Raw genomic sequence first — 13,119 nt, forward strand, 5'->3', positions numbered from 1 at the left:
GAGGATACATTTTTGCGCATCTATGTCCGCGTCTACACTGAGATGTAGACGCGCTAGCAGACGCGCTGGGTCGGCCGTTTTTAGGCCGACGACAACCATTGAAAATTTACATAATGCAATACATTATAATGGAATCACAAATGAACAATACACAGATAGAGCAGAGAGAGGAAGAGAGAAACAGAGAGAGAGAGAGAGAGAGAGAGAGAGAGAGAGAGAGAGAGAGAGAGAGAGAGAGAGAGAGAGACTCACCTTAGGTGTTTGGTGTGGCGGGTGGTGGCGCTTCTCCTTCTCCTTCTTCCTCTCCTTGGTAAGTTACCCTCCCTTGATGCTTGTTTGCTTGCTTGCTGCTTCTTCTTGTTTTCCTCTTTCTTGTTCTCTCTTTCTTCCTCTCCTTGGCTTTACTTTTTCCCCTCTTGTGTGTTTGAAATGAAAGAAGAGGTGAGTCATGAGGAGGTGAGGCATGAAGAGACTGCATGTCGGCTAAACTCAAGCTTCAGAACCGCAAAAAACGCAGGAAAGGAAAGGCGCAGTTTGAAAAGAAATGATTTAAATATGGTTTGAATTTTGACGTGTGCGTCTATTTTCGCGTGTATATGTGCGTCTATTGTTGAGATAGACGTGAGTATAGATGCGAATGTAGACGCAAAAATAGACGCGTAGGTAGACGCGGAGTTAGACGCGCATTTGGGATTTATCATAATTTTTTGTTTTTAAGATAAGTTTTGATAGTGAATTCTTCTTAAGTTTTGATAAGTTAAGATAAGTTTTAAGATGATGATTTTTGTGTATTTAAAATTAAGATCTTATGTAAACATATGAATGACAAATATTTTGATGTTGTCATGAATTAGGTTTAATCATGTCGACGTCTTCATCACCTAGTGCGGTGCAAGTTGGTGAGTCAATGAGCACATCCTCAAGTGAGGATGAAACATTGCGTCTTCATAATCGAGATGCATGGCTACGACGAAAAATTAGATGCATGTGTGATCGTTGTTGAGGGTGTATTTTTTGAGCACGTCGAATTGCAATGTCACACCTTAGCTTGTATGGAGAATGGGACCAAGAAAAATCACCGGTATTCATTGTTTTTTTTACCACTAAGATTGCTAGTCTATGTTATGGGAATTATATATCAACGTACATGAAACTCCCTTTTGTGGGGTTGAGCAGGATGCGGTGCTACATCCTCAGATGCTACCTCCTGGGCGTCGAGAGGCTACAAAACGTCGACGCGAGGAGGCAGAGTCTTCAAGAAGAGTAGAGACTGACGACCATGATAGTAGCCCTCATGAAATGCCCCATCAAGTCGTAGAGGATGAGATTTTGGACAACATGGTACACCATCTATTTTCACAACCGGTTCAGGGAGAAGGTCACTCTACGAAGCCAGATGATCCACTATATGTAGCATCATCTACTCTGTTGTATGAAGGTTGTACATACTCCGTTCTTCATGCGTCCCTTGAGATACTTAACTTGCAAACAATTTATGGATGGAGTAATGTCAGTTTGGATGCGTTATTGAAGTAGGTATCAATTCAATTTGGCTTATATATGAATCATAATATTAATTGTTAACCTCTCTATTTTGAAATTAGACAGAAATATATGTTGGTGGTTTTTTAACTCACTTTTAAAATATATGTAGGTTATTATCACAAATGCTTCCAAAAGGAAACAAATTGCCAACTAAGAGAGAGCAAGCAAGACATTACTTGACATCTCTAGGAGGCCTCGATTATGTCAAGATCCATGCATGTGTCAATGATCGTGTCTTATTTCGTGGGATTCATGAGTTCGCACGAGAGTGTCCTGTTTTTTGTGGCGAATCAAGATACGAAGTGGAGATGAAGTCAATGGATGTGCCTCGTAAGGTTTTGTGACATTTTTCGATTGTTCCACATATAAAACTTATGTTCAAGTGTAAGTCTATTGGAAAGCTCATGTCATGGCATGCTAGTCATCGTTCAAGTGATGGAAAATGGAGGATCCTTGCAGACACACCCGCCTGTTTTTTGTGGCGAATCAAGATACGAAGTGGAGATGAAGTCAATGGATGTGCCTCGTAAGGTTTTGCGACATTTTTCGATTGTTCCACGTATAAAACTTATGTTCAAGTGTAAGTCTATTGGAAAGCTCATGTCATGGCATGCTAGTCATCGTTCAAGTGATGGAAAATGGAGGATCCTTGCAGACACACCCGCATGGCAACATATAGATAATTTGTTGCCCGTTTTCAAAGAAGAGCCAAGAAATTTGAGATTTGGTTTAGGTATGGATGGAATCAATCCATTTGGCATCAAAAGCACATCATACAGTGTATGGCCAGTGGTATTGGTGAACTATAATATTCCTCCATCCATGGTAATTAAAAAGGGACATGTGATGTTGTCCCTTCTGATTCCTGGAAAGCACAAGGTAAAAAACATGGACATTTACTTAGAGCCTTTTATTGAAGAGTTAGAAATGTTATGGGAAGGTATTGAGGTGCAAGATACAAGTGCATCTGCATCCTCTAGAGATTTCACATTGAAGGCCATGTTGTTGTGGACCATGCACGACTTTCCAGGATACGGAGAGTGTTCAGGTACATGTATATAACTCTATATTTGAAATTCAAGACTTGAATAAATTATATTTTATTAATTCACTTATTTTTTCAGGTTTAACCATATCAGGATATCATGGATGTCCTATTTGCGGTCCCTCTCTAGTTTCCTCTAGGCCGGCACGTTTAAAGAAGGTTATCTACAACAATCATCATCGATTTCTTCCTATTGACCATCCCAAATATGTTCTCCCTACTAATGGAATGACTCCACAATCTCTAACCATTCGAGATTGGAAGGAGAGATGGATTAATGCCGACAGCCACCCTCCACATGGCATGAGCCGATAAGAAGTGTATTTCTCTCGATTGACTTTAAAGTATTTAGCATGATGAAATGTTTACATAATATATTGTTTGTTTGTTAGGTTCTCTATATTCTTTCATCTTCCGTACTGGACTGAACTCAAGATCAATCACCTGTTGGACCCCATGCACATATTCAAAAATGTTATATCTACATTATGGGATCACTTGATAGGGGCTCGCGATTCAATTAATGTAAGGGAGGATTTACGTAACATTGGTCGCATGAGACAAGCCTGGCCACGAATTGGGCCCAGAGGAAAGATTGAGCTACCCCATGCACCTTGGATATTGTCAAAGAACGAGGAAAAAATAGTGAAGGAACAAATATATAGCTTTCGAACACCCACAGGATGCATGAGATGTCTCAAGGGAGCCTTCATAAAGAAAAAGAAAAGAGGTGTGGAGCAACTATCTGGTTTGAAGTCCCACGATTGGCACAAAATGATTCAAGTAAGGGTATCTCTAACCATGAATATAGTAATTAGTGGCGTAACTATGTGTAAACTTTGGGGTATGATGACTTTTTCCTCAACTAATCATTTGCATCTATGAATATTGTCTACATTCAGTTCATACTTCCTACTAGCATATCCCATTGTGCCTCCAAAGATGTACGTGATATCATTTACAAGATGGGAGAGCTTGTGAGGTGTGTATACATTGTATTTTTTCATTATATATATTTGAATTTCTACACAAAAATAAACAATTCTCAAATACATCTTGACAGATACGTGAGCTTGAAGGAAATTGATCCAAACACATTGCAAGATGCTCGAGTATTATCTATTGAGGTGGTTTGTTTGGTGGAGGAAATTTTTCCTCGATCCATTTTGACTACTCAATTACATTTACTCGTACATTTGATTGATGAGATCACACTTTGTGGGGCAGTTCATGTAAGGTGGATGTTTTTTCTTGAGCACTTCATGAAAACCTTGAAAGATTTTGTGAGGCAAAAAGCACGGCTTGAGCGAAGCATGGCTGAGGGTTGGTTAGTGCAATCCCTTGTTTATATCTCTGAATATCTTGCTGAAGTGGATCCCTCTCAACCATGACTATGGAAAGATGATGAAGACTTGAGGATGACCTCTATAGTACCTCAAGGAAAAGGAATGAGTAAAGTGCTAACAAAAGAAGAACTTCGTAAGTTAAATAGTTTTTGTGTGCTCAATAGTGATGTTATGAGCAAATGGGTGACACTATATAAGGAAGCAAGGGCAAGAAGAAAAAGCGAAAGACAAGAATTTCGCACTAGATATGGATGTAATGTCTCATTTCCAGATAATCTAAATGCGCTCCCACGTCATATTGACATAGATTGGTTACATGAGGAAATGGAGAGAATGGAAAAAGAGGAGGAAATTAATATATCTCAAGAAGAGTGGGAATACGCACGAGGTTGCTTATCAAAGGTGAGACATACTATCAACTAATTTGTTTCTATAAGTTTTATTTTATATAAATAATTGACATGTTTGATCTTTTATCTTTTACTACTAGTGCACATTATTCAATGCACTTTGGTGTGAGGATAAACATCTTCGAACTCAATGTATAGATGAAAAGAGAAATACCCAAGATTGTGGTGTCCTTGCTCACTTCGAGGCTGCCAATGGTACCATGGAAGGTTATTGTGGCTTGATCCAAGATATTCTGAAGCTTGACTTCAGACGATTCTTTATACATGTACTGGTGTGAAGTGGTTTAAAGAAGTGGTAACAAATGGTGAACATTGCACAATCAGACGTCATCCAAGTGGTTTTGTAATCATTGACTCTACAAAATTTCACCAAAACAAGAATGACACATTAGTACTACCTCAACAATGCGAGCATATATATATGCAAAGGCTAAATTTTTTATATGTATCTATGTGATACATATACACAATATAATAAGTACTTAAGTTTTTTGCTTTTGTTTTTCAAATACAGGTTGTGTATCATCCAATGGTAAACAATAACCGATGCTGGTATGCCATTCCTATATCTAATCGTTCAAAACCAATATATGGTAATATTACCGACATGGAGATAGCAGATGACAATCCAACAAATAATGATGATGTGCATGATGACACCATAATGGATTATATGTGTGATATAGTACAAGATGAACCTTGCGATGATGTTCAAGGAAACGTAGAAGAAGACAATAATGTGATTGTCAATGATATTGATGAAGTTATTCAGCAATATAGCAACACATCTGATAGTGGGATAGACTTATTTGTTTCGTTACCTCTTGGTAACATAGACCTAGAAGTAGATAGTTTAGCAAGGGCTGATCTCATTGAAGATGAGATGGATCATTCATTGTAACATACTTAATTTGCTTATTGATTCAATATATTTGTATTCCTAATTCTATGCTTTTTATCATAAGCACACGTGCATATTCAAGAATCAATAGTCAATTTTAAAGCAAGCATTGAATTTTTCATAATAAAAAGGAAGTATCTTTTATCATCTTCAAGTACATAGAGGAATTATGAGATACATATTGCAATACTTGCTACTAATTGTAAGGTTTCTGTCGCTTGCTGCTAATTACTTATATCAGGCTTGTCAACTGGAGGAACTGCCATTCATTAAAGAGCAATGAAAAAGTAATTATTAACTCTATTTTTTTAATTCAATGATTCAATGTGTATTCTTAATTCTATGGTTTTTATCATGCGCACATGTGCATGCTCAAGAATCAATTTCAGGTGGTTAAATAATTATTAACTTTGGTTTTTCAATTATGTGAATTGCTAATTTTAGGTGGTTAAATAATTGTGCGTCTGATAGCGCGTCTATTTGCACGGATATATAGACACAAAATTTGTGTCTATTTACACGCACGTTTACACGCATTTATAGACGCTCTGATAGACGTGCTCGACTTTGCACGTCTATGCCTCATTTCTGTTGTAGTGAAAGAGGCGAAGATAAGCAAACATGCCTTAACATTTAATACTTACGATGGTATTAAAGATGGTCGTAAGGTTCTCTCTTGGTGGCTAAGTCAATTCGACTCATATGTTGATAATGAAAGTTATGCTGAAAATGATAAAATCAAGTGTGCTTCATATTATTTTACCGACAAAGCTTCTTTATGGTGGGATGTCAAATGCAAGAGCAATGATCATCCTCTTATGTGGGAAGCATTCCATAAGAAGGTTCTCACAAATTTTCTTCCTACCCAATTCGAGCTTTGCATGCAACAACCATGGGATGTCTTTATGCAGCGAGAGTGAGAGACCATTCCTCAATACACTGAAAGATTTTGGAATACTTTGCCACAACTTCAAAGGGTCGAGCTTGTAGCCGAATCGTCTTTTAAAAGGAAGTTTATGTCTGACCTTCCATTTTTTCAAGCTAAAGTCAATATGTTTAAACCCAACACATTTGACGAGGCTCTCTCTTTGGTGCATGATGCAAAAAAGAAACAAAATAAAGATTGCACCAATTTTTAGCTTCCACGAGAAATAATATGGATAACAAAAATTCTCATTTTAATTCTTTTCATGCTTTCAACTTTTGATTTGAAAAGAATTGTCCTAATCATCGAACTTGGATGTGAAATTTTTATAATAATGTTAGGCAACCTACTTCAAATTCTAATCCTATGATTTCTCATCTGCCTTCTACCTTGCCTAAGTCATTTGAATCTAAAAATATTAATCAAAGTGTCTCAAATACCAATTCCAAGAATGTAGCTTACTAAAAGTGTAATCGCTTTGCCCATATTGTGAGTCATCCCATGGGCAAGACTCGTGATTGGAAAAAGCCTATTGCACATTTAAATTATCTTGGAGCTAATGAAGCAGCTGAAAACCTTGAAGCAATGCCTAATTTTGATGAAGCCACTCTTATGGGAGAAAAATCTAACGACATTGATGAACCTACAGGTAAACTTTCTATCCATGCTTTATTGAAAATGAGATGTAAAATCCATAATAATGAAATGATTATTTTGCATGATGATAGAAGTACGCATGACTTTATTTCAGAAAAGGTAGTTAAAAAATTGTAACTTAAAGTTGTTTCATCCATTTATAAAATTAAGGCTACATTTTTAGGGCAATGATATAATGGAACAAAAAAGTATATGGATTAGAAATTTGCATTGAACCTTATAGAGAAAAATAAAAATTTCTAGTAGCATAGTTATAATCTACAGATGAAATTTTAGGTACGTCTTGGCAGCATCAATTTAATCCCAAGATTGATTATGACATGCATTCGATACATATTCAACATGATGGTAAAAATCTTTTATTCGAAGGACTAATAGACACTGAACTATACCCATTAATTAGTCACACTCAGGCAAATCGTGCCATTGGTAAACAATCTAAAGCTTTTCTTGTCTTACTTAATGAAGTCGAAGCTACTAATTCTAAGTTGACCATATGATAGCAAAATTTAATTAATAAAATTCTAATTATTTTCCTTCTAAATTTCCTCTTCAACTTCCTCCATCATGACCTGAGGATCATCAAATTGACCTTCTACCTGATAGTCAACCTCCTTGTAAAACTCCTTATCACCATAATCAAGTAGAACAAAAAGAAATCCAAAAATAGGTTGAAAAATTATTAAATAGAAAATTAATCTGACCTAGAAGTTCACCTTTTGGATCTCCTATTCTTTTAGTAAAGAAAAAGAATCAAACTTATTGTATGTGCATAGACTATAGATCTCTAAATAAAATTACTATTAAAAATTGATATCAAATTTCTCATGTTGATGATTTTTTAGATAAATTGCAAGGTGCTATTGTGTTTGGCAAGATTGACCTTAAGTTCGGTTATCATTAAGTATGCATGGCTACTTCTGAAATTTATAAAATTACTTTTAGAACCCAATTTGGCCATTACAAATTTCTTGTACTGCCCTTTAGCTTTACTAATATACTTGCCACTTCGAGTAGATTGATGAATCAAATATTTCTAAATTTTCAGCATTGTGTTATTATCTTTTTCGAAGATATCCTTGTGTTTAGTAAAGTTGAAAGATAATATGAATATCATTTATTCTTAGTCTTTAGTTTACTAAAATAAAATATTTTTACTAAACCAAATTAGAGTGCTTTCTTTCAAACAAAAATTGAATATTTAGGTCATATTGTATTTGCTAAAAGAATACAAGTAGATACATGCAAAATTGAGGCTATTAGTACATGGCATATATCCAAAATAATCATTTTAAATCATAAATTTATTAGAAACTTCTCATTACTTAATTTTCCATTAACTATATTATTAAAAAAGGTCTTGTATTTCACATTGGTGCGACAACCTACAATGATCATTTGATTTACTAAAGCATGCATTAACTCATGCACATATTCTACAACTCTCTCATTTCAATAGACCAGTCTTTCTAGTCGTTAGTGATGCTAGTGGTTCTTGCATTGGTATTGTGTTAATGTAAGATGACCATCCAATTGCATACTTTAGTTCTAAATTAAAACCTTTTGAACTTAAGTATAACACCTATGACAACAAACTTTTAGCCGTAGTACATGCATTACGAATATGGAGACATTATTTAACGGGCTTAGAATTTATGATTAAGACAAATCAACAAAGTATCAAACATATTCTTTCTCAACTGCAAATTTTTGGTAGGCATATTCAATGGATATATTTCATTCAACACACTATTAGTAAATTTGGGAAATTTTCATAAGTTTAGGACTAATAATCAAAACTTTGTCTTTGCTATAACTCTCATAGTGTTGCTCCAAATTTATTGTTCAATAGCTCAATAGATTCCATTTTTCATAAGGTTTCCAATGATGTGTCACATTATAGCTATGGGAAACTTAAATATTTCTTTTTGGAGTCCCAATATTTTGAATAATGAAGAATGGAACTTGAAAGATTTCCAAATTCACTAAAATTATGTTATTCAGTCTTTCCATTTTTTAATCCAGTATTAGCATAGTAAAGAAAATATTGTAGCTGATACATTAAGTCGTAGATCATTTGTAAATAATAATATTTTTGTACTTTCTAAATCCTCATTAGATTCTATGAAAAATAATTATTTGCATTACTTTGATTTTCATGATGTTTGATTGAATAAATTCAAAACCAATTGATTCTTGTTAATAAAATTTCTATCTATGATGGATTTCTCTTTTATGAGAAATGTTTGCGTATCACTCAACCCTTTTGTCATTGTATTCTTCAAGAAGTTCACAATCCACCTTATATGGGTCATTGTAGCATCATTTCTACTCTTCATAATTTGTAAGAAGATTTTTATTGGCCTTATATGAATCAAGATGTTTCTACCTTTGTTTCTGAATGTCTTGTTTGTCAACGAATTAAAAGACATCATGGTAAGAAGTATGGATTGCTAATGCCTTTACCTATCCCTAATTTGCCTTGGAAACAAATCTAAATGGACTTTATTATTGGTTTGCTACTGACCTCTTCGCAAAATAATATGATTTGGACTATTATCAATAAATTTAGTAAGCAATACGATTTTATTGCATGCAAGAAAACTTTAACTGCTTCACCTGCTAATCTTTTTCTTAAAAATATATTTGAATATCATGGGTTGCCAAACATTATTGTATCTAATCGTGATTCATGTTTTTGCAATAACTTTTGGATAAATCTATTCTCTAACCTTGGCACTAAAATTGATTTTAATTTAGCCGTACCTTTGCACTCGTACTATTTAATAAAGGACAAAAGCTTGATTGAGCACAATGCACAGAAGAGAGTACACACACACATTGAGTGACTATAACTTTAGAAATGTTTGTAATTAATAAGAAATACACTCAAATATAACAATAAAATGAACCCACCAGTAGAAGACCTGGAGACATAGTCGAGAGATCGGAACCCCAAGCGTAGGACCAAGCAGAAGACGCAATAGAGAAGCCAGAAAGGATAAGCACCATTGGAGGGGTGGATCTATCCAATTATCAATCTCATCAACAACTTGGTGGAGAGAGAGACCCCTGACATGGCAAAGATAAGCACTAACCACAAGTGGGATGAAGAGCTCAACCTAGGTGGTCTCCCGATAGAAATCTAGCAGCTAGTCATCAATTACGATCTACAGGCCTAGACAGACCACCATGGTAGGACATCTGAGGATGTCATAGAAGACCTAGAAGAGGAGAGGAGACTAGTGCAAGAAGCCTTGCGGAGCCTAGTGACCTACAATCAAGAACGTCAAGCCAGGAGCTTGTGGTAGAGCATGGAAGTGCGTGAAATTCAACAAATGCTAGTGCTAGCAAACAGGAAAAGGACAAGCCTCGATGCGGAGAGGGAAAGAGCACTGGAAGGAGAACTTACAATGAGTGAGCTTCTCATTAAGCGACTGCTAAACAACAATTCCATTGAGTGAAGTGCCGCTACAATGGCTACCTTGTTGCTTGCAAGATTAGGAGTTACCCCCCAAGGCTCCAAGAGCCAATCCAAAATCCATGTAGTAGTGAAATAGCTAGAACAATTCACAATACCTTTCGTATTAGTCTTCTCCATCCATTTAAATGTTCATTACCTGTCCATCTTGTGTTTGATTCTCCACTATTGCTTGAAGATGATCATGAACTTTTAATTCCTAAATCTATTATTGATAATGATTACATGACCACTCACGCTAGCAATACTTAGCCTCACTATCTTGTAAATTTTCAAAATCATCCTATTGAGGAAGCGTAATGGATGATTGCATGTGCTTTACGCGGTTATCTGCATTTATTGACTTCACATCCAACCCATAACAATTGAGGACAATTGCTATCTCACCCTAGGGGTATGTTGCTAGGAGGTACCATGCACCTACACGAGGGGATGAGTGCCTTCAATGGTTCTCCCTTGTGTGCACATGAGACACAAGGCACCTACACGAGGGGATGGGTGCCTTCAATGGTTCTCTCTTGTGTGCACATTGACGGGATGAGTGCCCTGAATGGTTCTGCATTATTATCACATGGCACATTCCCAAGAGAAAATTGATTTTTGACTTGGGTAGAAGGTTGATGGAGATGCCTATCCTTTTCGGGCGTGATACTTGTAGGTGTGAACATGGGTGAAGTTGTACATGGGTGATGCCGCAATATTCATATCTCAAATACTAACATCTACGTGATTTAACTATTTAATGAAATTTCACAATTATTATTTAATTTATTATGACTAGTTATATTTATTCAATTAATTATTTTTCTAACATGATTTTTTTAATTTTTGATAGTTGATATGTAGAGCAAGATGACTTGGATATACACAAGAAGCACAATTTATTCTAAAAACTTCTTCATCAAATTATTTAAATAGATGCACCACTATACATGACTATTCATTTTAGATGCTATAATAATAGTGGTACACTCTTGGTTGTAACCATTATTAAAATTACAAATAATAAGTATATGAGTGATATGGTATGAGTATATAAGGTGGCTAGTATAATTTTAAAATAAATAATAAGTATATAAGTGCATGGTATAAGTATATAAGGTGGCTCATAGAGTTAAAAATAATAAAGAGCCTTCTACAATATGTTTCCATGGTTAGATGGACCTTTGAATTCATGACTAAATTGGACTATCTTCCATCAAGGTTTGTTACATTAATGGGCTCTTGATCAAATTTATAGGCTTTTACTCTTACATCTCTTATTGTACTTATCTAACCAAGTGTAGCTCGATTATTAAGACTAGTTGCTCTATTAGTGAGTGATATTTTTCCAATATGTTGCTCTAATATGATAATTGAAATCTACACTCATATTTGCATAACAAGATGATTTAACATGTGAGATCTTTAATAAATCTATTATCAATTGAGCATATTGATAGAGAGTCCAATCAAATAAACTCAAAGAGCCTATCATTAGATTCCATCCTAGTTATAAATCTCCAAGTAGAGGTTACCAAAACCATGTACCTCATGTGCATATGGGTGGAATCGGTACTTGTGGCATATGGCCTTCATATCCCTAATAGATCCACTACATTGACAATTTTGAGTAATTTTGTGCAAGTAGGTAATGTATGTTAGATGGTCCTAATTCCCTCTACTATGTTAAGCTTGTGGAAGTCTTGGAGCTCTCTAGAAAGAGAAGTTTTGAGATGGGAATTGAAAGAGATGTTGTGAAGGGTAGTATTGTGCTAATTGTACGCATCTAGGATTTGGAAGACTTTACCATCGGTAATGGGGTATTTATGGTATATAGTCCCTTGAAATGCATGAACTATTACACTGAGATGTATATGGAAAGGATTATCAACTCTAAATAGAGATAAAGAACTCAAAATGCACAACAAATGATTTTGATCCACTTCTTATGGTTTAAATATATGCACTTGAAAATAAATATATAATCCTATAGGAGAATAAGCTCATTGAAGAATATTTGAGGGTAGTGGTTATAGAGAAAATCCAAAGTCAATAAGATGCTTTGTAAAATATTAAATGGTTTGTTGTCTCTCTTGGCTTTTATATGGCACTTAAGGTTTTAATTTTGTTATTAGATCTCATTTAGTTAGAGCTAGTTAAGATCGAGATTCATTACCTAAGTTAAAAGCTTGATTGTATTCTCAACTAGCAAACACTTATTTCCTTCTCATTTTCCCTATTGATGCAAATGAGCCTCCATGACCATAAGAGAAAATAAGCAGATTCTCTTCAAATGGTTTTGCTCACTTATGCCTTGGTTTTAGAAATTTGTGCTTGGTATCTTAGTGATGTTTTCTACTATTATAGATATGAGATTTTCTATTTCTACTTTGCTAATTGATTTGTTTTTTATTCACTCTTATTAACCTTAAGCCTAGGCAATTAGTTCTACCTATTTTTCCTTATCCTAACTCTACGCTTATTTAGAAAATATTCTATATTTTAGGGTTTTAGTTATATTCCAACAGTACTTGATTGTCTATTTGTGGTACAACAACATTTAATTCCTTCCAGATTTTTGTTGTCATAATCATCACTTGCAATTTTATTATTGTAAGAGAGGGGGATTTAATAACGGGGAAATACTAGCTACATTGACTGGTATATAAGGTGAGAGAGACTTAATTTTTCATTATCAGATAATTATACAAGTCTTCTTTCTCCTTCACCTTGCTCTCCAAGCTTCCATGTCTTCCTTCCCTCTCTTCTAGTAATTCTCTCTACATTTCTAGCCTTTCTCTCTCCTCGTAACTGTCTTTCTCTCTCT

This window comes from Lygodium microphyllum, chromosome 24 (assembly GCF_053477565.2).
Source record: "Lygodium microphyllum isolate KBCC chromosome 24, Lygodium_microphyllum_v1.1.10, whole genome shotgun sequence".
Classification (NCBI taxonomy): Eukaryota; Viridiplantae; Streptophyta; class Polypodiopsida; order Schizaeales; family Lygodiaceae; genus Lygodium; species Lygodium microphyllum.